Source organism: Arvicola amphibius, chromosome X (genome assembly GCF_903992535.2).
Source record: "Arvicola amphibius chromosome X, mArvAmp1.2, whole genome shotgun sequence".
Taxonomy (NCBI): domain Eukaryota; kingdom Metazoa; phylum Chordata; class Mammalia; order Rodentia; family Cricetidae; genus Arvicola; species Arvicola amphibius.
This window is the reverse complement of record NC_052065.1, coordinates 68,160,233-68,185,347: the sequence shown is the minus strand read 5'-3', so window position 1 is coordinate 68,185,347 and position 25,115 is coordinate 68,160,233. Positions and strand designations below refer to the sequence as shown.

The window sequence follows — 25,115 nt, the reverse complement described above, 5'->3', positions numbered from 1 at the left end:
AGTATTTATTTAGGGGTAAACTCACAGATCAGAATTCTCTGCTTGAACGGAGGACATAGATCAAATTCAGCAATCTAACAATCTGAATGCGCAGCCGGCTAAAAGTAGGGGGGAAAAGGGGGCCATATGCAGGCTCTGCATCCACGTATATATAAGAGGCCACGGCCCAGCAGGCGGGTAACCACTAACTGCAAGCCTTCCTACAGCAGTGACTTAACAAAAAATCCTCATTACAGATCACTACAGAAATCCACAAGTGGTCAAAATGAAGAGATCAAATGACCCTGGGGTGCCCATTCCCAACTGATACAACTACACACATCCCTTATACCTAAACCCCAGGGAATATAGCAGAAGAAGGGTCAGAAAGAGTACAAAAGCTAGAGGGCCAGGATATCTGCTATGAGACAGTGTCTTCTATATATGACAGGTAAGCTACAACTATGAAATCTCAACAATATGTTTGCCTTAACAATACCAGCACAATGACAACACAAATTGTCTTTGCATCAAAGAAGTCTCATAAGACATCATCCCTTGATGAAGAGCTATAGGCGATTAGTGGCACTTGAAAGATTCAACCTTCTACAGGATGAGTTCTCTGATAAGGTTATTCAATCCCACATGGTCTTCCCTAAACATATATATGTGTGTATGTGTGTGTGTGTGTGTGTGTGTGTTTGTATCTTCCAAAACCCTATATATGTGTTTTTGTATATATGTATACATACACATAGATAAGTCTTCCCTAACATATATATGAGTGTGTCTATACATACGCATATGTATATATATATATATATACATGCACATATATGGGCCTTTCCTAAACATATGTATGTATATATATATATATGTGTGTGTGTGTGTGTGTGTGTGTGTGTGTACATACACACAGACACATATTCACACAACACTAAATGGATTCAGGAAGTTGTATTGTGTATACATATGTGTGTATATTTACATAACAACAATAATTGAAGAAGAGATTATGAATTTGAGTGACGGGCACAGGAAGAGTGGGAGGAGAAAAATGCTGTTAAGTACAGTACTCATATATGAAATTATGAAATAATTTAAATTAAAAAGAGTAAGAACTGTCTTCTGAAGCAGTCTGATTTAGACTTTTTAATCTAAAATTGTAGTGCCCAGGGTACTAAGACAAGCCTGTCTAAAAAACATTAAACTCCATCATCTTCAGATTGTCTTTATTGCTACTACTGTTTGTTTTGAGACCATGTCTCTCTGTGTAGCCTTGCCTTGCTTAAAACTCATCAAATAACTTAGGTTGACTTTGGACTCCTCTCAGCTTCTGGAGTGCAAAAATGACAGGCATGTGTTTCCCTACCCAGCCAGGCAATTGCTGAATATCTGACAAACACCCATTTAGAATTTGAAGGACACCTTCGACTCTCCAGCTGTTTGGCTAAGCAACATCGAATTTCTAGATATTCAGGAATATCTAGGCTATTGATTTAACTATTTTTCCAGCTTTTTAAATTTTCCATTTTGAATGTTAGAGGGAATTATGACTTTTCAGGAATATCTAGGCTATTGATTATTAATTATTTTTCCAGCTTTTTAAAATTTCTATTTTGAATGTTAGAGAGAATTATGACTTTTCAGGAAAATCTAGGCTATTGATTATTATTATTTTTACAGCTTTTTAAAATTTCTATTTTGAATGTTAGAGGGAATTGTGACTTTTCAGGAATATCTAGGCTATTGATTATTATTATTTTTACAGCTTTTTAAAATTTCTATTTTGAATGTTAGAGGGAATCTTGACCTTTTACTCATAAAGAAAGAATAAATATTCTTGAAGAAGTTTTATAAAATCTCTGCGTATCTAAGTCTACACTAAGAAAAAATGCTGTTGTGGATGCAACATGAATTCCATTGTGTGTCTAAAAACGAAAATGGTTTTGAAAATAGCATCTCTTCCCAGACAGTGGTGGTTCACATATTTAATCCCAGCACTCGGGAGGCAGAGGCAGTTGGATATCTGAATTCAAGGCTAGCCTAATGTATGGAGAGAGTTCAGAGAGAGTTACAGAACAGCCAGGGCTACACAAAGAAACCTCGTCTCAAAAAAAAACCAACATCAGAACAAAACAAGAGAGAGAGAGAGGAGAGAGGAGAAGAGAAGAGAAGAGAAGAGAAGAGAAGAGAAGAGAAGAGAAGAGAAGAGAAGAATAGCATATCTGTGTTGGATAAAGAAGATTCAAAAGAATTTCAAGAGGCTGGTGAAATGGTGTAATTCATATAGGTGGATTCATACACAATGCCCTAGGTTCATTTCCTAACACTGAATAAACTGGGCATTGTAGTAATACATGCCTGTAAGTCTATCACTGGGGAAATGAAAAAAGAAATATGATTACAAGTTAAAAGGCATCCTCAACCACACAGTGACATGTCAGATCCCCTAAGATACATGAGATCCTGCCAAAAAAATTAAATTAAGTCAGGCCTGATGGTATTTGAAGTACTTTGGAGGTGAAGCAGGAAGATTGGGAATTCATGGTTGTCACTGGCTACATATCGAAGTTCCGTGCCAACTATGAGGTACACGGGCTCCTGTGTTTTTAAAAAATTAATTACTTCAAAAATTCTCAGTAATAACAGCTGGTGCAAAGAGAAAACAAAATAAGCAATGTTGGCTGCATTTAAATATTTACTGGGTGAGTAATTATTTTAAAATGGCAACTAGCTACAAGATCTGATAGGATAGAATCCATACAAAAAATGTAAGACTATGGATATACTCAGCTATAGAACACAGGCTTAGCATATGAGACACCCTGGGGTTGATCTCTAGTACAACAAATTGCTCTGCAGTACTCACATGTGTGTGCATACATACACACACACATACACACACACATACACACACACACACACACACACACACACACGCACGGCATCCAGAGATAGCAATCTTGTCTTTCAAACGACGTTTAATTTAAATGAGAAATGTTGAGATATCAAAGAATTTTCATCATTGCCCTTCAGAATGAGAGTAAGAACAACTACGGTAGGCTATCAGACTTGTAGTCACTTCCATAAGAAGACTATAAAATGAGATAGTGAAGAATAAAGAATCTGATAGTCTGCTTTCCTTTGCTATACTAAATACCTAAGAGAAATCACAGAAAAGGAGTTCAGTCCAAAGTTACTTGAGTCCAATTATCTCTTACAAGATGATGCCTCTGGCTTCTCAGTCAGCCCTCCATGTAGGGCTGACTGAGAAGCCAAGGACAATGCCACTGGGTTTTGATTCTACTCCATGTACTGACTTTGTGGGAACCTAGTCTGTTTGGATGCTCACCTTCCTAGACCTGGATGGAGGGGGGAGGACCGTGGATTTCCCACAGGGCAGGGAACGCTGACTGCTCTTTGGACTGAGAGGGAAGGGAAGGGGGAATGGCGGGAGGGGGAGGGAAATAGGAGGAGGGAGGTGAAAATATGTAATAATAATAATAGGAAAAAATTCAACAGGCATAATTAAGTTTATAGATAGAAATGTTAATTTCTTTAACAACATAATAGAATATGTATATATCCAATACACTATTCAAAATTAATCCGTAATTGTAAGTATGTGAGGGTGAAGAGAACATCAATGAATATGAAAACTGTTTGAATGTGAACTTTGTGCTTCAGAATAACTGTGTTTTTTAATCAACAATGCAGTTTTACTTGTAAGAATAAAATTATGGACAGAAAAAACAGATGATGCCTCCAAGTCTCTTGCCAATCCTAAAATGGCTCCCTTAATGTAGACATCTTCTTCCCTGCTCCTATATCCGCCCTTCTTCCATCTCCACCTTTCCACTCTCCCAAGCTCTCTCCAGTCTTTCCTTTCTCCCTTCTCTCTCCCCCTCTCCCCTTCCCCCATCCCCATCCCCACCCCTACAACCTCCCCCATGCTCCCAACTTTTGCCCCACGATCTTGTTTGCTTCCAATTTCCAGGAGGATCTATATATGTTTTCTCTGATTTCACCTTGTTATTTGGCTTCTCTAGGCTTGCAAACTATAGGCTCAACGTCCTTTGTTTATGGCTAGAATCCACTAATGAGTGAGTACATACCATATTCATCACTCAGGATAGTGTTTTCTATTTCCATCCATTTGCATGCAAAACTCAAGATGTCATTATTTTTTACCACTGAGTAGTACTCTAATATGTATATATTCCATACTTTCTTTATCCATTCTTTCATTGAGGGGCATCTGGGTTGTTCCCAGGTTCTGGCTATTACAAACAATGCTGCTATGAACATAGTTAAACAAATGCTTTTTGTAGTATGATTGGGCATCTCTTGGGTATATTCCCAAGAGTGGTATTACTGGATCCTAAGGTAGATTGATTCCCAATTTCCTGAGAAACTGCCACACTGATTTCCAAAGTGGTTGCACAAGTTTGCATTTCCACCAGCAATGGATGAGTGTTCCTGTTACTCCACATCCTCTCCAGCATAGGCTATCATTGGTGTTTTTGATTTTAGCCATTCTGACAGGTGTAAGATGGTATCTCAAAGTTGTTTTGATTTGCATTTCCCTGATCACTAAGGAGGTTGAACATGACCTTAAGTGTCTTTTGGCCATTTGAACTTTGTCTGATGAGAATTATATTTTCAGTTCAGTACCCCATTTTTTAATTGGGTTAATTAGAATTTTCATGTCCAGTTTCTTGAGTTCTTTATATATTTTGAAGATCAGACCTTTGTCTGTTGTGGGGTTGGTGAAGATCGTCTCCCATTCAGTAAGATACCTTTTTTTCTTAATGACAATGTCCTTTGCTTTATAGAAGCTTACTTGGCTCTAGAGGGGATCCCAGGTGTCCACGGGGATGTCCCCAGCTAGGTCCTTGGGCAGCAGAGGAGAGGGTGCCTGAACTGTCCTTGCCCCACTTTCACACTGATAATTATCTTGAATATCAGCATAGAATCTTCGTCCAGCGACGGATGGAGATAGAGACAGAGACCCTCATCAGAGCAACGGACTGAGCTCCCAAGGTCCAGTTGAAGAGCAGGAGGGAGAATATGAGCAAGGAAGTCAGGATGGCGAGGGGTTGGTCCACCCACTGAGACTGTGTGCCTGATCTAATGGTAGATCACCAAAGCCAGCTGGACCTGGACTAAAGGAGCATGTGATCAAACCGGACTCTCTGAATGTGGCTGACAATGGGGGCTGACTGAGAAGCCATTGATAAAGGCATTAGGACTTGTTTCTACTGCATGTACTGGCTTTTTGGGACCCTAGTCTATTTGTCTATTTGGATGCAAAGCTTCCTAGGCCTGGCTGTAGGGGAGAGGGCCTTGGACTTCCCACAGGGCAGGGTTCCCTGCCCTCTCTTAAGGAGGGAGTGGGAGGGAGGAGGGTGAGTGGGGGAGTGAGAGGGGAATGGGAGGAGGGTAGGAAATATAAATTTTTAATGGAAATAAATAAATAAATAAATAAATAAATAAATAATAAAGATGATGCCTCCAATAGCCTAGCTTTCTTTCATTAGGCCCCATATCCAAAAGGTTACTCCACTTTCCAGATGGAGGCCAAGCTTTCAACACAAGAGACTTTGGGGGGACATTTACTATACAAACCAGAACAAAGAGATTAAATGCTACAGTAAAATTATTACAATTGATTTAACTTTGTTTACTACTTTTAATAAAAGTCAAATCAATATAGGATATATCTGGTGCTTAAATTAAAGTTTTAATATTTTGATTTAATAAAATATTATAACAATAAACTATAATATAGATAAAACATTTTATCTTTATAGTGTTCATGATGCTTCTGTAGAATTACAAATAAATGTAACTCTAGGTGTCCTACACTTTTCTGTAGAGTTATTCATTTTAAAATTAATATTTTATTAATTCTTTAAGCATTTCATGCATACATACGAAGTATTTGATTAGAGTCCCTTTCACTTCTTCCCTTAACTCCTCACAGATTCATCTTCTGTCTCTATACCCCTAGTCCACCCAGTCCAATTTGTGTTGCTCATATATTCACAGATGTGACGTCATCCACAGAAGCATGGTTGACTAACTGGTGACCATATCCCTTAAGCAAATTGCCATTCTCTCCTGTTTTAGTTAAGGTTTCTATTGTCATGAAGACATACTATGATCATGTAGTGTGGAGCTGCAGGCTGCGTTCCTGCTGCCTGGCTCCCGGCCACCAGCTACCTTATGCCCCGAAATAACAACACACAAATTGTATTCTTTTAAATACTGCCTGGCCCATTATTTTCAGCCTCTTACTCACATCTTGACTAACCCATATCGAATAATCTGTGTAACACCACAAAGTGTTGTCTTACTAGGAAAGATTCAGCACATCTGACCTGGTGGCTGGCTTCATCGCATCTCTGGCTCTCTGAGGAGAGGCATGGCGGTCTGACTAACTTAGGAGAGGCGTGGCATCTGACTGAGCCATCTACCTCACTTCCTTCTTCCTGTTCTGTCTACTCCACCCACCTAAGGGCTGGCCAAGGCAGTTTGTTTATTAGCCAATGAGAATCCTCCATCATGATCATGTGAACTCTTATAAAGGAAATCATCTAATTGGGGCTGGTTTACAATTTCAGAGGTTTAGTCCATTATCATCATGGCAGGAATCATGCAAAAATGCAGGCAGATTTAGTGCTGAAGAAGGAACTGAGAGTTCTACATCTTGATCCATAGGCAACAGGAAGTGAATAAGTCCCACTGGTCATAGCTTGAGCATATGAAACCTCAAAGCTTGTCCCCACAGTGTTATACTTCATCCAACAAGCCCACACCAGTGACACTCTTTCTCCAACAACGCCACACCTCCTAATAGTGCCATTCCCTATAGGCCAAGCATTCAAACACATGAGTTTATGGAAGGGGGGATTCCTATTCAAACCACCATACCTACCTTAGAATGTTCCATGTTCTAAAAGCCGTTATTCCATGAGTGAAACACAGTACCTAGCAGATCAATAGGGTACTGTATTTCTAATACCAATTAGTGGCTGCATGTCATAATACGGACATGAGAAATGGAATTGGTATGCAGTGTAACAGATGGTAGTAGTCCATACAGATGGTAGTTTGTGCTATATTAAATAACCTTGTAAAATGTAGGATGTATAATTATGTTTCATATTCCTAGTATCATATGAATTATGATATAGATGAACTAGAATACAGATTTTGTAATATAGTGGGTGTATCTTTTGGCTCAATATATTTTTGATACCTTCTAGATTATAAAATGATTTTTTATTATGGAGCACCATCTAGAGGAAATATAAGAAAAAATTTCTAAGGAAAAAAGAAACAAAACAAAGATTAAATTAAAAACAATCAGGCACGTGTGATGTATCATGACTATAATCCCAGCTCTTGGGAAGCTGAAGCAGAAAGATAACACATTCCAGGCCAGGTTGAGCTACACAGTGGGTTCCAGGTTAGCCTGGGTTACATTGTGAAACTGTGCCTCAAACACAAAACAAAACTTAAACATTTTCAAGCAACTATCTTCAACGAACCACCAGTTTTAGGATTATATATAGTTTTGAAATTCTTACCTTATTCAGTAACCAATTAGATTTTACATAAAGAGACAAATTAAGTTGGCAATGCACCTACCTAGTATGTAGATGGCCCTGGGAATCATTCTTAGCAACCCCTACACATATACAAAATGGAGCCTTAATAATACATACACAATGCTTATTTTTTATTTTTTTAAAAGAAAATGTCTCATGTAGCCCAGGTTAACCTTTAACTCTATGTAGTGGAGGATGGCTTGAGCTGCTGATCTGCTGCTTCATCTCCAAATGCTGTGCTTACAGGTTTATGTACTTTGCTCAGCTTTTGTTTCTATTCTTTCCAAGGAGTTTTCTATGTCACATATCTCTGTAGATACTCAGAAATTCTATGTTCTGCTTCCTGTATTATTAGTAAGGGAACATGAGGTAAAACACAGAAATCTTGCTTAGTGTTATGATATTACTAATAGAATCAGGAGTTAAATTTTTGGATTCATGTGATTCTTAGAATTGGAGTTGTGCTAGAACATTAACCTTTAGGTCGTCTCATGGTAACAAACGTTACTTTGACTATACAAAAGGTCAGCAAGGTCATTGAAACCTGAGACATTAACTATATAGTTAGTACATGTTTATCCTCTTAACATCATTGGCTTATCTGCAGGTAAGAGAAACCAATCTCTTCTTTATAGTTTGCTTGTTTTGGTTTACTGACACAGAGGTTTGCTATATGGCTCTAGCTGATACTCATTCTGTAACTCGAGCTGTCCTAGAATTTATGGCAACTGTATTCCTTCAGGCTCCATAATACTGGGATCACAAGGTATGCAATCACTTAACCAACTTGTGACTGGTTTAGCAACACATTTGTGTTCAGTAACTGATGAGTTCTGTGAACATCATATCATTAGCATAAAAAGTGAGCTGGTGAGATGGTTACCATGGAAAGATGTTTATCATCAAGCTTAGTATCCAGTGTTCAATCTCTGGGACCCACACTGTAGAAGGACAGAAGTGACTTGCAAATGCTGTCCTCTAAGCTCCACAGATGTGACATGACATGCACAACGTGTTCTTTTCCCTCACACCCTCCCATGAAATAAGTGTGAAAAAAGTGAAATTATGGTTCATAAAACGAAGTTGCTGCTTAACCAAAGTAAGAATGGAAAGTTTTTGATACATTACATCCTGTTGGTGATAAAATTTGCTTTATAACTGATTCGTCTTGAAGAATTATTGATATGAAAGAAATGAAAGTTAATGTGATTAACAGAAAGTGATTTGATGTCAGATTTAATTTAAATTCTATCATAAAAAATAAAATCCATATCTAATCACTCTTAGTTAAGGTTCATATTGCTGTGAAGAGATGCTATGACCATGGCAACTCTTAAAAGGAAAACATTTAACTGAGGTGGCGACTTAAAGTTCAGAGGTTTCATCCATTATCATCAGGGCAGGGGCCTTGGCAGCATTCAGGCAGACATGGTGTTGGCTACATCTTGATCAGAAGGCAACAAGAAATTTTCTGAGTGTTACACTGAGCAAAGCTTGAGCAAATGAAACCTCAAAGCCTGCCCCCATAGTGACACACTCCTCCACCAAAGCCATACCTACTTCAACAAGGCTACACCTCCTAATAGTGCCACTCCCTTTGGGAGTCATTTTCTTTCAAATCACCACAACCACCAATTGCATAAGTGTAGAAAAATTGCTTAAGTACACTAATAATGTCTAAAGACATTATGTGCCCCAAAGCTGGGAACAGTATTATTTCATATCTAGTGGAAAGAGGATATAGAGGCTATAAAATATGTTCCTATGCATGACAGCTCGTAACCAACATTGAGTCACAGAGAATTATGAGAATTATGTGGACCAGAGTGTCAATAGTGATGAGAAGCTCTGGATTCATGTACAGAAGTTACAGTTTATCAGAACATGTCAAATATATGTTTACTTTATAAACATGTCAAATATTTGTGGTGATAAACCATTGACAAATATAAGTGTTCTTCTGTTAAGCATTACAGGTCAAAATATATTATGTCCTAGATAAATGTCCCATTTACAACAAAATATGTCCACACCACACAAGAACATTTGTGTGAACATCTTCCTACTGGCTCATCTTGATTTTTTTCCCCAATTATTTTGTTATTTTAAATGGAAACAAGCATATTATTAAGCTTTAGATTCCATCATTGACCTGAAAGAGCTTATAGTCCCACTGAAAAGGATTGTCTAGCATACACAAGACCCTAGGTGTAATCTGAAACAATAATGCATTCAGGAGCCCCTGCTACGTCATGAAACCTAAGAGTAAAAAACCCTATCTATTTTGTTAAGTGCTATACTGCCTTTTGTCTACTACAACATCTGGTAATAGAAAGTACTGAATAAATATTTTAATACATGAATTTTCATTAGTGTACAATTTCCAACAGTATATGGCTAAATAAATCTGGTGACTGATCTGCAGAGATGACTCAGCACAGGTTGTCCTTGTAGAGCAGTGGTTCACAATCTTCCTAACGCTGGAGCCCTTTAATACAGTTCTTCATGGTGGTGACCACCAACCATACAATTACTTTCATTGCCATTTCATAACTGTAATAGCTGATAGACAGGTTATTGTTAGGAATTTTTCCTAAAGCGAGCTCTCTGCCAATGCAAAATCCCAATCAAGCCAAATCACAACAAGCCAAATTAAAAAATATCCAGGTTTAATGGGATTCCTGCACTCTCGGGTGGCCCTGAGAGGGAACTAGGAGGCTGCTAAAATGACCACCAGGGGGAAGGAAAAGAGACCACGAGGAAACTTTCCAGGGAAGCAGTTTAAATAGACTGAGGGAGTGGTCAAGATTTTGGCGGGCTCTTCTTGACCCTGGAGAGTCAAAACTTGGCAGGCACAGGGACAGGGCCTCCAAAGTTGGAGGCCAGAGACCAGGGCTTACTGTTATCTGTTATGTGATCCCCGTGAAAGGATCATTTGATACCCAAGGGAGTTATGGGCCATGGGTTGAGAACCACTAATTTTAGAGAACTTGGGTTCTGTGTCCAGAACCCACATTGGACAACTCACAACCATCTTAACCTCAGCTCATGGCAATCTGTTACTATTTCTGGCTTCCACAGGTACCTAAACTTACATGTGCACACACATGTGCACAAATAAATTAAAAATAATAAAATCTTCAAAAAAGAATGGATAACTATATATAGCCATGAAAAGAAAAACTCAGTATGATTATAGTACTGAAAAGAGGCCAGGGAAGTTTCCTTAATGGGTAGACATGAAATAAAAATGAAGTTGTTAGCATAGGGTTGTTGTTTCAGTGTAGGGACAACAAAGACAATGACAAAGGACTAATAATGATAGTGACATTAGAAAAAAATGAACATAAATGTATGTGACTCAAGTGACGTGGAGATAGCTCAGTGGGTAAGAGCATATACTGCTTGTCTTAGAGCTTCTACTGCTGTGAAGAGACACTATGACCATGGCAACTCTAATAAGGAAAAAGATGTAATTAGGGCTGTCTTACAGTTCAGAGTTTTAGTCTATTTTCATCATGACTGGAAGCAATCAAGAATGCAGGCAGACATGGTGATAGAGAGGCAGCTGAGAGTTCTACATCTGTATCAACTGGCCCAATCTGCATTGGGCCCCAGCTTCAGTTTCTGAAAGCTCACCCCCAGTGACACGCTTCCTCCAAAGAGGGCATACCTACTCCATCAAGGCCACACCTCCTAATAATGCCACTCACTATGGGCCTATAGGGATGATTGTATCAAAATCACCACACTACTCTTGCAGAAGGACCTGAGTTCAATTCCCAGAACCCACATTAGGTAGCCTAAAACTGTTTGTGTTTCTAGCTCTAAGGGATATTCTGGCCTTACTAGGAACCCACACTCATATGCATATACCTACATGCAACACATATATAATTAAAAATATTTAAGTTGTGTAAATAAATAAATAGAAAACCATATGATTTATATAGTGTTATAGAAAAGGAAAAGATTAAAAGTTGAAAACTGCAAAGAAGAGAATAATGTTAAAATATATAATGATGGGCTATGTTTTATTTTGTTTGCCATATGTTTGCATCATTTCCAGGCTGGCCTTGAACTCAGTTCAAAATGTGTTTTATTCACTATTTACTAACTCATAAATTTGAGGCTGGAAGAATATTAAAAAAGAAAACCAAAAATTTCTGCTAAAGAAACATAGCAACAAAATTACACTAAATGACATTCTGTTATACTCACAGAACAGTGCCTCACTCAGCCATCATCAGAGAAGCTCCTTCCTGTAGTAGATGCCAAGTAATACAGAGACCCACAACTAGACAATGTGTAGATAGTGACAGACTTAGGAGCACTCACTACTAAATGTGATGTCTTCATCAAATCCCTGCTCTCGGGTCTCAAGGAGCTATGTGGAAGAGGAAGTGGAAAGACTGTAACAGTCAGAGGGGATAGATGAGTCCAAGGAAACAGTGTCCTCCAGACACAACAGGATCAATGCACATATGAACGTATACACTATAGCAGCAAGTTAGGGGCCTGCACAGGTTTAAGCTACACAGGTTCCCAGCACTCGGAGAGATAAATGGACCTGGGTTCCCATCCCTAACCTAGAAGCTATCTGCAATTGGTATCCAGTTGGAAGGGAAAAGTTAGTTTTCTCCAATGGAGTCTCACTGGGTATATTAACCACACTTCAGGGTAGGCTCCATGCTCAGGAGTTGTTGGCCAACACAAAATGAACTCAATGCTATTTTTGTAGATATTTTGTCTCATATAGCTTTGTCTGGGTATTTTGTTCTCTTATTATCTTTTGCGTGTATATTTTGGTTTCTGATTTTGTGGGAATATTTCTATTTGAGTTTTTTGTGGGTGGATCTTGTATGTGTGAGAGGTATATTTTTTGCTTTTTTCTTTTTGTGTTTTGCTTGTTATTTTTTTTAAAGAGAAAGAAAGTGTAGAGTTGGGTGGGAGGTGAGGAAAGGAAGATGAAGGAGGAGTTGAGAGAGGAAAAACCTTAATCAGAATCTGTAAATATTTTTCAATAAAAATGACTAAAAACTGAAAGCTAAAACCAAAAAAATAAATAAATAAAAACTGAAAACTTTAGATATTTTGCTTCAACTTCTATTTAATTGCCTTTTCCTTAACTCTGGCTAAGTGATCTGGAAATTTATGATCTGAAATAAGTGTAGTTTCCCTCCAAACACCATGTTCTCTGTGACTTGTAGGCCTTTGTACATGATGACCTTTTTGTCTGGAACTGCCTTTTCAAGCTTGTCCTTCCATTCCATTTATCTTTGGTTGGTTAACTCCTACTCATCCATCAAGCCATCAAGTCTATACTTAAATTTTGCATTCTTTGGGAAGCACTTCCTGTCCTCCTCCAAAATTAGACTGAATTTTGATGCCCTCATAATACAATCTACTTCACCTACAGCACTTACCACACTGTACAGTATTTTTTAAAATTATCAAAGTTTGCCACATACAAGACCTGTGTTCTGTTCACCTTTTTATTTCATTATCACCCTGTCCAGCTATACTAAATATTCAGTATGTGTAATAATAATAATAATAATAATAATAATAATAATAGGGTCTGGATAAATGTGTCAGGAATTAAAGAGCACCTATGCTCCTTCATAGAACCTGAGTTTGGTTTCCAGCACCCACATCTGGCAGAATATAGCTACCTGTAACTCCAGTTCTAGTGGCATCCAGCAAATAGGCCACTGTGGACACTGTATACCTATGCCCATGCACACATGTAGATACATGAACACACAGATAATTAAAAATAATAAAAATCAGTCTAAACAAAAGAATAATGTAGAACTAAGTTTAGAAGTGGTATTAGGACTGCAAATATAAATTGAACTTCATTAGATCAAAGAAGGGAGCTAAAGCCAATAGAATATAAATTACCTAGAGAAGAAAATCAAGACACTAAAGTTGAAAATATTCAGACATTAGAAATGCAGGCTAAACAGTGTGAGAAGAAAGTAGAGATGAAGAAACATACAAAGGACATTTAGAGATTCTCAAAGGTGAAGAAAACATTAGAGTAACATAGAAACTTGTAGGGGGCTTCAAGGCATTTTCCCCCAAGCAACAAAAACATGAGGGAAACTGTTGAATTAGATAGCTTCTTTCAGAAGCAGTACAGAGAGATGCTTGATTGCACAGAGTTAAGGAGTGAATAGATCTCAAAAGAAGTGCACATAGCTGTATCAATATAATTTGAATTTAGAAATAGAAACTACATAATTATTTGACAGTAAATACAAGAAAAAGAGTATTCTGGGCTGGGGATATAGTTCAAGGGTAGTAGTTACCTAGCATGTCCAAGCCTCTACAAAACATTATCCAGCACAGAAGAAAGTGTTATGTATGATAAAAAGGAAATAATAAAGGATTGGCATGAAATAAGTCAGAAAACATTTCAAGACTGAAGGAATGGAAGAAAGGCACCAAAAAAAGACAACCCCATTCCACCACAGTCCAGGCCTGAAATCAAGAGCTTTGTGAGTGAGCTAAAGTCATATCTTATTACAGAATCACCCTCTAGGGTGGGTGCCTACCATTCTTCAGAAGGAGTGGGATCTATCTCACTTGACTATCTGAAGGGAAAAGGGGGTGTGAGATCAAAGGCCTGTGCAGGCCCTAAGCACTGCCTAAGGTCTCAGGGTTAGACATTTGGGAGGCCACAGGTGACTTCTCCAGGACTGCTGGATCCTGAGGAATCCAGGTGGTTTTGCAGGATTTTCAAGTAAGATGCTCAGTGAGAAAGACTGCTGGGAAACCGGTGCCTGCATGAGAGAGCAAGAGCAAGACCCTGCTTAGTGAAAAACAGATTTGAGATAAAGCATATTTGTCCCCAGAGAGCCAGAGTCTCCACAAAAGAACTTACAAAGGAGAAAATGACAGGATCTAGAAGAACTGCCATCCAAAAGGAACAGGGATGTGTTAGATCAGCGTTTGTGTCTTGAAAAAAACATCAGAACATAATACTTGCATCTTTACTGAATAGGTACTGAAATTTGAAACTGAAGAAAGAACGACATAGAAGTAAAGATTAAAGTCATAGAATTTTAGATGTAGAGCAGGTCCATCCATTGTAAAGACTCTTTACAAAAGCTCTAAAGAATTGTGTGATTTTTCCCCGAGAGTTGCAGTCAATAAAAGAACCAAGATTAGAACAATGTTTTTTTCTGACTCTCACAGCATTAGTCCACCTCGCTGAGAAAAAGCTGTTTTGAGAGAAGCAGAACTAGTAGCGAGCTCATCAGAATTTCAAAGGACAGCAGTAAAAATGCACTTTGATGTTAGTTAGCTCAGGTGGAAAGCTGGCTTAGTCAGGGAAGAGATGCACATCAGACATTCTTGAGGCAATTTTAGTTTGTATTTTTAAGAAAGAGTGGGTATTTGAGGAGTAGGTGACTTTACTTCGATTACAGTGTTTAAAAATGCAAAGCATGCTGGGTGTGGTGGTTTCACACTTCTAATCAAAGGACCTAAGAAGCTGAGGCAGGAGGATTGCTATATGTTTAAGGCCTACCCGAGCCATGGTGTATGGTACTGAGACCACGTTGTAGGATGAGACCACGTCAAAAAATCAGACTGAATCAATAATATGAACTTCGATGAATTCTGAAGTTCATTAACTAGAGAACTGGGAAAGGATGGGTTGTGTAGGATTAACCAGAATTCCTTAGAATTCAGTAGGGAAGGGCTGGAGAGATGGCTCAGCGGTTAAGAGCATTGCCTGCTCTTCCAAAGGTCCTGAGTTCAATTCCCAGCAACCACATGGTGGCTCACAACCATCTGTAATGAGGTCTGGTGCCTTCTTCTGGCCTTCAGGTATACACAAAGACAGAATATTGTATACAGAATACATAAATATTAAAAAAAATTTAGAGAAAAAAGAATTCAGTAGGGATTTTTTTCATGAATTGGTATATACAGAATAATTAATTCCACAGAATACTGAATCCTATAATACTTTAAATGTTAAAACTTCTATAGTACATTAGTAGAATTAACCGATGTTTTATAGGATTTCCTTTTTTTCTTTTATAGATATAAAGCATATATAAAGATTGAACAGGGGTTGGAGAGATGGCTCAGTGGTTAAGAGCACTTACTGCTCTTCCAAAGGTCCTGAGTTCAATTCCCAGCAACCACATGGTGGCTCACAACCATCTGTAATGAGGTCTGGTGCCTTCTTCTGGCCTTCAGGTATACACAAAGACAGAATATTGTATACAGAATACATAAATATTAAAAAAAATTTAGAGAAAAAAGAATTCAGTAGGGATTTTTTTCATGAATTGGTATATACAGAATAATTAATTCCACAGAATACTGAATCCTATAATACTTTAAATGTTAAAACTTCTATAGTACATTAGTAGAATTAACCGATGTTTTATAGGATTTCCTTTTTTTCTTTTATAGATATAAAGCATATATAAAGATTGAACAGGGGTTGGAGAGATGGCTCAGTGGTTAAGAGCACTTACTGCTCTTCCAAAGGTCCTGAGTTCAATTCCCAGCAACCACATGGTGGCTCACAACCATCTGTAATGAGATCTGGTGCCCTCTTCTGGCCTGCAGGCAGAGTACTGAGAATACTGTAAAAGAAAAAAAAAAGAAAAAAAAAAGATTGAACAATATATGTGCACACACACCCTAAGAATTTCCCTAAAAATTTAACCAAAAGTTTTTTGTTTTTCTGTTAAAAGCAGAATAGTATAAAATCAATTAATTAAAATCAAGGTGGTCAGTTTATTTGGACATAAATATGATTTTACAGACTGGTTCTGTTTCTATTTGTAGACAGCAATTAGTAGTAAGGGAGTGCGGAGATGGCTCAGGAGGGAAAATGTGTGCTGCTCAAGCATGAAGAGCTTTGTTTGATCCTCAGTGCCCATATAAAAGCCGGGTGTGATGGTGCACATCAGGACTAGAGGTGGGTAGTAACAGGCTGATCCCAGGAACTCCATGTCCTGTCTGTCCAGCCAAACTTGCGAGCTGCGGGTTCTATGAGAAACCTCATTTCAAAAAAAAAAATACCAAGTGATAGCTCTGAAATCATTTACATAAAATTATATGGACTAAATAGGTTTTTTATATATTTAGGAATACATAAATAAATATATACTATATACAAAACTTTCTCTCTATATATATGTCTATTTATGGATATTTATATATATATGTAAATATATATAAACAATTAAAGAAAAAGAAGCCATGCATTTGAAAATTTGAAAGAGAGCAAGAGAGTGTTAAAGGAAGGAAAAAAGATAAATTCTGTAATTACAATTTAATTTCAAAAAATAAAAAATACTAATTAAGAAAATAAAATGGAAAGTGACAAAGAAAACACATGCATTCATGTACACTTGCTCACACAGATACACACAGTCCATTGAACTCATAGTTTTACATTTTAATATTAATGAATAAATTCTTAAACTGTTATTATTTAGTTGTGTGACAACACTATATAATTTTTTCCCAGGTAAAGGATAAACAAAACAAACAAGCAAACAAATAAAAAAACTCCTAGCATTTGGAATGTGCAGGCAGGAGGATCAGAAATAAAAGATCATCTTTGGGTAATACTGAGTTCAGGTACAGACTGGAGTATATAAAACCCTACCTCAAGAAAATCCTTATTCAATAGTGTCTTAAAATAATCTAGAGATAAAAAGTGGGGCACGATAAATAGGATTTACCCAAGAATGGAAATATTGTTCTATACTAAGACGTCTATTACCTGGACATACTGGTACAAACATAATTCCATCACTGGGGAAGTGGAAGCAAGAAGACTGGGAGTTCAAAGGCAGCTTCAGCTATAGACAATTTGAGCTATATGAGACCTTATTTTGAAAACATGTGCATCAATATGAAATATAATATCTATAATATTCATGTAGTATGGTATAGAATAATTTTACTCTGGCTTAAATACAGATAGCCGAGCTTGGGGATGCACACCTGTAATTCCAGAACCCCAGAAGTTGAGGCAGGATTGTTGTGAGAGGGCAGCATGGGTACATAGTGGGTGGAAGCTGACTTGGGCTACACAGTAAGACTCTGACCGAAACAAAAACAAAATACATACAGCAGAGTTGATAAGGTAAATGAAAGAGCAAGCAGCTAAAAACAAAGACAGCTAATGCCGTCAAGGCTGAGTTAAGTTGAGTTGTAGATACACACAGCATGCATGAGACTTTGGGTTTAATTCTTAGCAACAAAACACACAGAAACACACACAAACTGTTTCCAATAAGCCAGGCAGTGCTGGCACATGCCTTTAATCCCAGCACTCAGGAAGCAGAGGCAGGCAGATCTCTGTGAGTTTGAGGCCAGCCTGGTCTACAAAGCAAGTTCCAGGACAGCAAGGGCTACACAGAGAAATCCTGTCTCAAAAAACCAAAACCAAATGTTTTCAATAAGAAGTTACTTTAATAGACAATGCTCACATATTTCAAGATGGCTGCACACTCCTATGTAGCTAAGAAAGACTCTGAACTTCTTCTGGTCTTACCTTTAACTCCCAAGTATTGAGATGACAGGCATGTGCCACTATGCACAACTGAAGTATTTGATTTATTTTAAAAAGCCATTTCTTTCTCTTTCTGCATCATGATTTCTCCAACATTCATTTATTATATATATATATATATATATATATATATATATATATATGTGTGTGTGTGTGTGTGTGTGTGTGTGTGTGTGTGTGTGTCACACACATGCATGTGCAAACTATGACCAGCACGTGTAGGTCAGAGGACAACCTGTGGATGCCAGTCCTCTCTTACCATGTGTGGGTCCCAGGGACTCAACTTAGGTCATTGGAATTGGTGGCAAGTGCCTTTACCCATTGAACAATCTCGTCCAGCACAAAAAGCCATTTCTGATTTTAAATTTTTCTCAATTTTTTTTTCAGATAGGGTTTATCCGTGTAACATCCCTGGCTGTCCTGGAACTCACTCTGTAGTCCAGGCTAGCCTCGAACTCACAGAGATCTGCCTGCCTCTGAGTAATGAGTGCTGAAACGAAAGGTGTGTGCCACCACCACCCAGCTAAATTTTCTTAGAGTATTAGAAATAAGTGGTTTTTTTAATATCACAATTAAGATGAGTCTTTTAAAAATATTTATTCATTTATTCATTGACTAATTACTTTTCTATCTATCGCTGTGCTAAACTATGTAGTCAAGGTAACACCCAGAAGAGTTTATTTTGGGTATAGGGTTCTAGAGGGTTAGAGTCAATGAGCATGGAGTAGAGACAGAGGGCAGCTAGAGCAGAAACTGAGAGCTCACATCCCGAATCACAAACAAGAAGCAGAGAGCACATACTGAAAACTGCATGGTTTTTACAAACCTCAAAACTTGGCCCAAGGGATATACTTCTAGAACGGCCAGACCTCCTAAGCCTCCCCGAACAGGGCTACCATATGGAGACCTAATATCTAATATCTAAATGCCTAAGACCTCCATAGATTTCATTTTCCTTTATAAAGATTTCACTTTCCCTTATAAAGACGAGGAAATTTAGGATTAGAAATTAAATAACTTGTTTCTACATCAGATGTCATAGCCCGGAATCAAAATTTTTGATTCAAAATAGACTTTCTATCAAACAACTTTCATTTCTATAATATATAGCTTCAGAAATTTTTAAAAATTGGTTTGAGAGATCGAAAGAGAAGGCTTAGTGGTTAAAAGCATTGGCTGCTCTTCCAGAGCAGAGCAGGTTTATTCCCAGTAACCACATGGCAGCTCACAACCATCTGGCTGAAAATCTTTGTCAACAAGTAGAATTTTTCCAACAAAGTACATGGTGCCTGTCTCTTCTCTCCCATTCTTCCATAATAACAAGCATTTTAACCTTTCAGGAACCCTCTTCCAGCCCTTAAAACAGGCAGAAACATGAATTTTTTTCTGCTCAATAAGTAGAGAGACAAACAAAGTATGTAGCTTGTTGAATGCTATCATTTAAATAGCTTTTTGAAATTCTAATTAGACCAATAAATTAATAAATAGCATCCCATTAAACAAGTGAAAAGTGAGAGGAGGGGGAGAAATCTATCTTCAGCAAGAAGGAGAACCATGATGGTATATAGCTGTAATTTCAGAACTTGGGAAGTAGAGGTAGGAGGATTAGATATTTAACCTTAGCACCAACTACATAGTGAGTGCAAGTCCAAGCCTGGGCTAGATGTTATCTTGTCTCAGAGGGTGGGAGAGAAAGAGGTTGAGGAGAGGAAGAGAAATACTGGAGTACATAGAAGGAGACTTAATATTTGCTAGTTTTGTACACTGATCAAAACATTGAGTTTTTATTTCCTTTCTAAAGTAGAGAATAATAAATGTATACTACACAGGGCTCTTGTAACAAAAACCAATAATACATGTGAATATCTAGTTTATGTCCTAGCATCTAATACGTTTTGTTTATCTGTACTCCAAACAAGTCGAAATTATGGAATAATAATAATCTTAACAAAACATGTATAGAAACAATGAAGAATTATGACTGTAGGGCTGTGGCTGCAACTCGGTTTGTAGACTGCTTATCTAACATCCACAAGAACTTAGGTTCAATCCCTAGTACTTCACAAATTGGCCATCGTGGTGTTTGTTTATAATATCAGCACTCATGAGGCTGAAGCAGGTGGAGCTCCTTGAGTACAAGGCCAGCCTGGTCTACATACCGAGTTCCAGGCTAGCTAGGCTACAATACGACATCCTGTGTCAAAAAAAGAGAGAGAGAGAAAAAAGGGGAGGGAAAAGAAGACAAAATGTTTTTGAAGTTGTTTTACTAAAAAGCAATATGCTAGCTTGTCTTTGTTGTGACAAAGCACCCAAGTTAAACAACTCAAAGCAACGCAAACATACTTGAGAGCAAAGTTTCAAGAGGTTTAAGTTCACAGTCAGGGGACTCCACTGCTTTTAGCTCTTTGGCAATGTAGAAACATGGGAAAGGGTATAGTGGAATTAAACTGCATACCTCACCCAACCTTGAAACAGGATGAAAAGGGTCCAATGAGAAGATACTCGTTTCAAAGGTGTACCTTATTGGCCCACTTCCTCCAATGAGGTCCCACCTCCTACTAGACCATTTATCTATGAATTCACCAATGCATTAATTCATTAATGAGATTAGAGCCCTCTTGATTTAATTACATCCTAATTAATTCTACGTGTTGGAGAAGCAAGCCTTTACTATATGAGTCGTCTACAAGCCATAATAAAAAGATAAGAAACGAAAAACAGAAACATTGGTGTGTGTGCAATCGAGTTTTGTCAGATGCTAAAATGCAATGTAATTTAAAACAATGAAATCGACACGGTACTGGTACAAAATAGTGATGGCTGGTTTAAATTGACACAATCGAGAATCACCTAAGAATAGAGACTCAATGAAGAACTGCCTAGATTATGTTGGCCTGTGGACGTGTCTGTGGGGATATGTCTTGATTATGTTAATTAATGTGGAAAGACTCAGCTCAAAAATGGGCAGCTCTAATGCTGGGTAGTGATGGCACATGCCTGTAGTCCCAGCACTTGGGAGGCAGAGGCAGGCGGATCTCAGGGAGTTTGACACCAGCCTGGTCTACAAAGTGATTTCCAGGACAGCCAGGACTGTTACACAGAGAAACCATGTCTTGAAAAAACAAACAAACAAACAAAAAAGGCATCTCTATTTACTGGGGTTGAGTACTGGACTGTAAAAAAAAAGAGAGAGAAAGTGAACTGAGCACAAGCACACACAACTGTGGGTGTGACTAGCTGTTCCACATTCAGAATGCCTAGAAGTGCCTCCAATGATGAAGCATAACCAGGAGTTGGGGGCTAAAATAAACCCTTTCTCCCCTATGTTGCATTTGACAAACTATATTGTCATAGCAATCAGAAAGGAAACCAGGATAGAGATCAATAGAAAAGAAAACACAAAAAGAAATAGATCTTAGCCTAACATATTAATGAATGCCAATCACTGCATAATGTACCAACTGGAAAACAAAAACATTTAATAAATATTGCCATAAAAATAGTTAGCTGTTTTTTAAGCAATCCTCATACAGAATTGCAGTTGGAAAGTAGAAAGTCATACACAAAAGATTAATGTTTTGTCTGTTTATATAGCATATTTTAATTATATGCAAGAATGGTTTTCATTATGACATTTTCTTTTTCAAATTTTTAATTAGTTGAATATTATTGTGTGTATGTGTGTGTGTGTGTGATTTGTGTCTGTGGGTACATGAATGCCATGGTATAAGGAAGTCAGAGGAAGTTTGTGGAGTTAGTTCTATTCCTTCCACCATTTACATGACTTCTAGGGATCAACCTTAGCAGCAGACCCCACTGAGTCATCTCTTTGGCCCAGTTTCTTTAAAAAAAAAGATTTATTTGGGCCCATGCAACTGGTTAGGGGATAAAGGTACTTATAGCCAAGTCTGATGACCTGAATTCGACTCCCAGAATCCATGATGAAAAGAGTGAACTTACCCCCCAGCTGTCTTCTGACCTCTACAAAGTCATGTGAGGTTCACCCTCACTGACATGGACACACACACGCGCACACACACACACAGAGGCAGAGAATAAACAAGAATATCTCAGTGGGTAAAGTCACTTGTTGCCATGTCTGACAATGTGTGTTCAAGTCCCAGAACTCACATGATAGAGAGGGCCAGCTCCGGCAAGTTGTCCTCTGACCTCTACATATGCATAGCAGTACCATCTACATATAAACAAATTCTCACAAATTAGATAAAAAAAACATGTAAAAATGTATTTTATTTTTACATGTCTGTGTTTGCATGAGAATATATGCATGTTTTGGGGTGCAAGTTCAGTGTACACACCTGCAGAGGGCATAAGTGGGTATTAGTTAGAACTATCAGAACTGGAGTTAAAAGCTTTTGTGATACATGGGTGCGGAGATCCAGTTCTCACGAATATCAAGCAAGAATTCTTCACCTCTAAGTTACCTTTCTTGCCCCCATTATGACATTTTTATGTATGTATATCCCATAGCTTGATCATATCCATACCCTATTACTTCCTTTCATCATCCCGCTTGTGGCTTGTGGTGGTTTAAATAAGGATGGCTTCCAGAGGCTCATATCTTTAAGTGCTTAGGTATTTGAGTACTATTTGAAAGGATTAGGAGGTGTGGCCTTGTCGGAGGAAGTATGTCACCAAAATGGGCTTTGAGGTTTTCCAAAGCCCAAATCAGGCCCAGTGGCTCTGCTCTTCCTGCTGCCTGTGGATCTGCCTGTGGATCTAGAATTCTCAGCTACCATGTCTGCTTGCATGCTGCTATGTTCCCTGCCCTGAACATAATGGAGTAAATCTCTGAAATGGTAAGCAAGTCCCAATTAAATACTTTCTTTTATAAGAGTTGCCTTGGTTATGATATCTCTTATCAGAAATAGGACAATGGCTAGGACACTGTTGGCCACTGTCCTCTTCCCAAGTAGTCTATCTTCTATTTTCCCATCTTTTGGTGTGTTCATGTATGTGTGTGGTGGGAATGTGTGCATCCATGTATGCATGTAGAGTCCCAAGGCTGGTGTTCGGTGCCTTCCTCTATTGCTCTTCACATTATTATTATTATTATTTGATATATGGTCTGCCATTAAAGCAGCAATACCCTGGAATACAACCACACACACACACACACACACACACACACACACACACACACACACACTATTCTAGGGCTATGTGTGTGCATTTAGGATTCACATGAGTGTTGGGGATCTGAACTCAGGTCTCCATGCTTATACAGCAAGTACTGTAAGCACTGAGTCATCTTTTCAAGTCCTCACGTTATTTTTGAAAGGCAGTGGAAGGCTGGAAATGTGCTAGTGTTTTTCTTAGCATGCATGAATCCCGGAGTAACACAGAAGCACCTGTACCAGGCATGGTGACACATGTTTATTACATAAAGATTTGTAATGTCATCATAAGAGGTAGAAGCTGGATGTTAGGAAGTTCTATGCTACCCTGGTATACACAAAATCCTGTCTCTAAATAAATAAGTAAATAATAAATATTAGTGGGATAGCCGGGCGGTGGTGGTGCATGCCTTTAATCCCAGCACTTGGGAGGCAGAGGCAGGTGGATATTTGTGAGTTCTAGGCCTGCCTGGTCTACAAGAGCTAGTTCCAGGACAGGCACCAAAGCTACAGAGAAACCTTGTCTCGAAAAAACAAAACAAAACAAACAAACAAACAAATATTATTGGGAAAGAAAAATTGACTATGCACGAAATCTCAAGATGAGATTTCTAAGTTTAGGAACAATGGTGTATTAGGGCTGTCCAAAATAATAGAACTGATATATTAGGTTGACTTACAGGATGCAGTCTAAGTGGGTATCCAACAACAATGACTAGCTCATCCTGGAAAGGCCAAGATTCTGATAGTTGCACGAGGTTGGAGATCTCAGCAGTCCCAATGTGGCACTGGAAGTGTCCTGGACAGCTGCTGCTCTTCCATCTGTTGGAATCCCCAGGAAGTAGGTTTTAATACTAGTGAAGGAATTCTGTAGTGACAAGGCAGATGGACTTGCCAGCAAGAGTGAGGGCAAGCAGTCCAAAAGTAAACTTTCCTTTTTCAATGTCCCTTTTTTTTCTGGGCTGCCACCCTGATTCAGGGTGTGCCTTTCTGCTTCAAATAGTCTGATCTAGAAATATCGCTCCCAGTAGTACCCTGCAGTAGATTTAGACAGGCTGACAACCAAGATTAGACATCACAAATGGAAAAGAAATATGAAGGAAAAAGGGGAAGATTGACTTGAAACTCCACCATAATAAACAAAGTAAATCCAAATTTCAAAACAAGCTAGGCATTATTATTGTCAGTCGTCTCAGTACTTGAGAACTAAAACAGAAGAATGGTTACTTAGAGACTGGCCCTTAAGCTGCAAAATCCTGTCTCAAAAATAAGCATATTACCCAGGTGGTGGTGGCGCACACCTTTAATCCCAGCACTTAGGAGACAGAGGCAGGTGGATTTCTCTGAGTTCAAGTCCGGTCTAGTCTACAGAGGGAGTTCTAGGACAGCCAGGATTGTTTCACAGAGAAATGCTGTTTTGAAAAACCAAAAAAGCAAAAATAAGTAAATTAAGTAACAATAAACAAATAACAAGGAGAATAATAAAATTTGAAATACCCTTGCAGAAACATGCACAAAATGGGTTTATAGTCATATATATATATATATATATATTTTATAATTATATAATATATAATATATATACACACATATATATAATAGAAATTGGTAAGACAGAAGTAGGCAATTCTGACAATTCACAGATGAAACAGATGGCTAATAACCAAGTACTAAACATTTTCATGCAATCAAATAGTTTCAACTGAAAATAATAAATAGCAGATGGATATAGATACATGATGGCTTATGATACAGACATTTTATGCATTCCGGAAAGGAATATTAAAATTAGTAGAATTTTTAAAAGGAAGGAAGTTG

The 25,115-nt window shown here is 38.1% G+C and overlaps 1 long non-coding RNA gene across 1 annotated transcript in view; it reads right to left on the bottom strand.

Annotated features, from left to right (window-relative positions):
- The window catches only part of LOC119805386, an 81,020-nt gene extending 56,924 nt beyond the window's left edge, over positions 1-24,096 (bottom strand). The window contains exon 1 of the long non-coding RNA XR_005283903.1: positions 23,978-24,096. This is a non-coding gene — a long non-coding RNA (uncharacterized LOC119805386). The remainder of the gene's footprint in view (positions 1-23,977) is intronic.
- Positions 24,097-25,115: the final 1,019 nt, after the last annotated feature.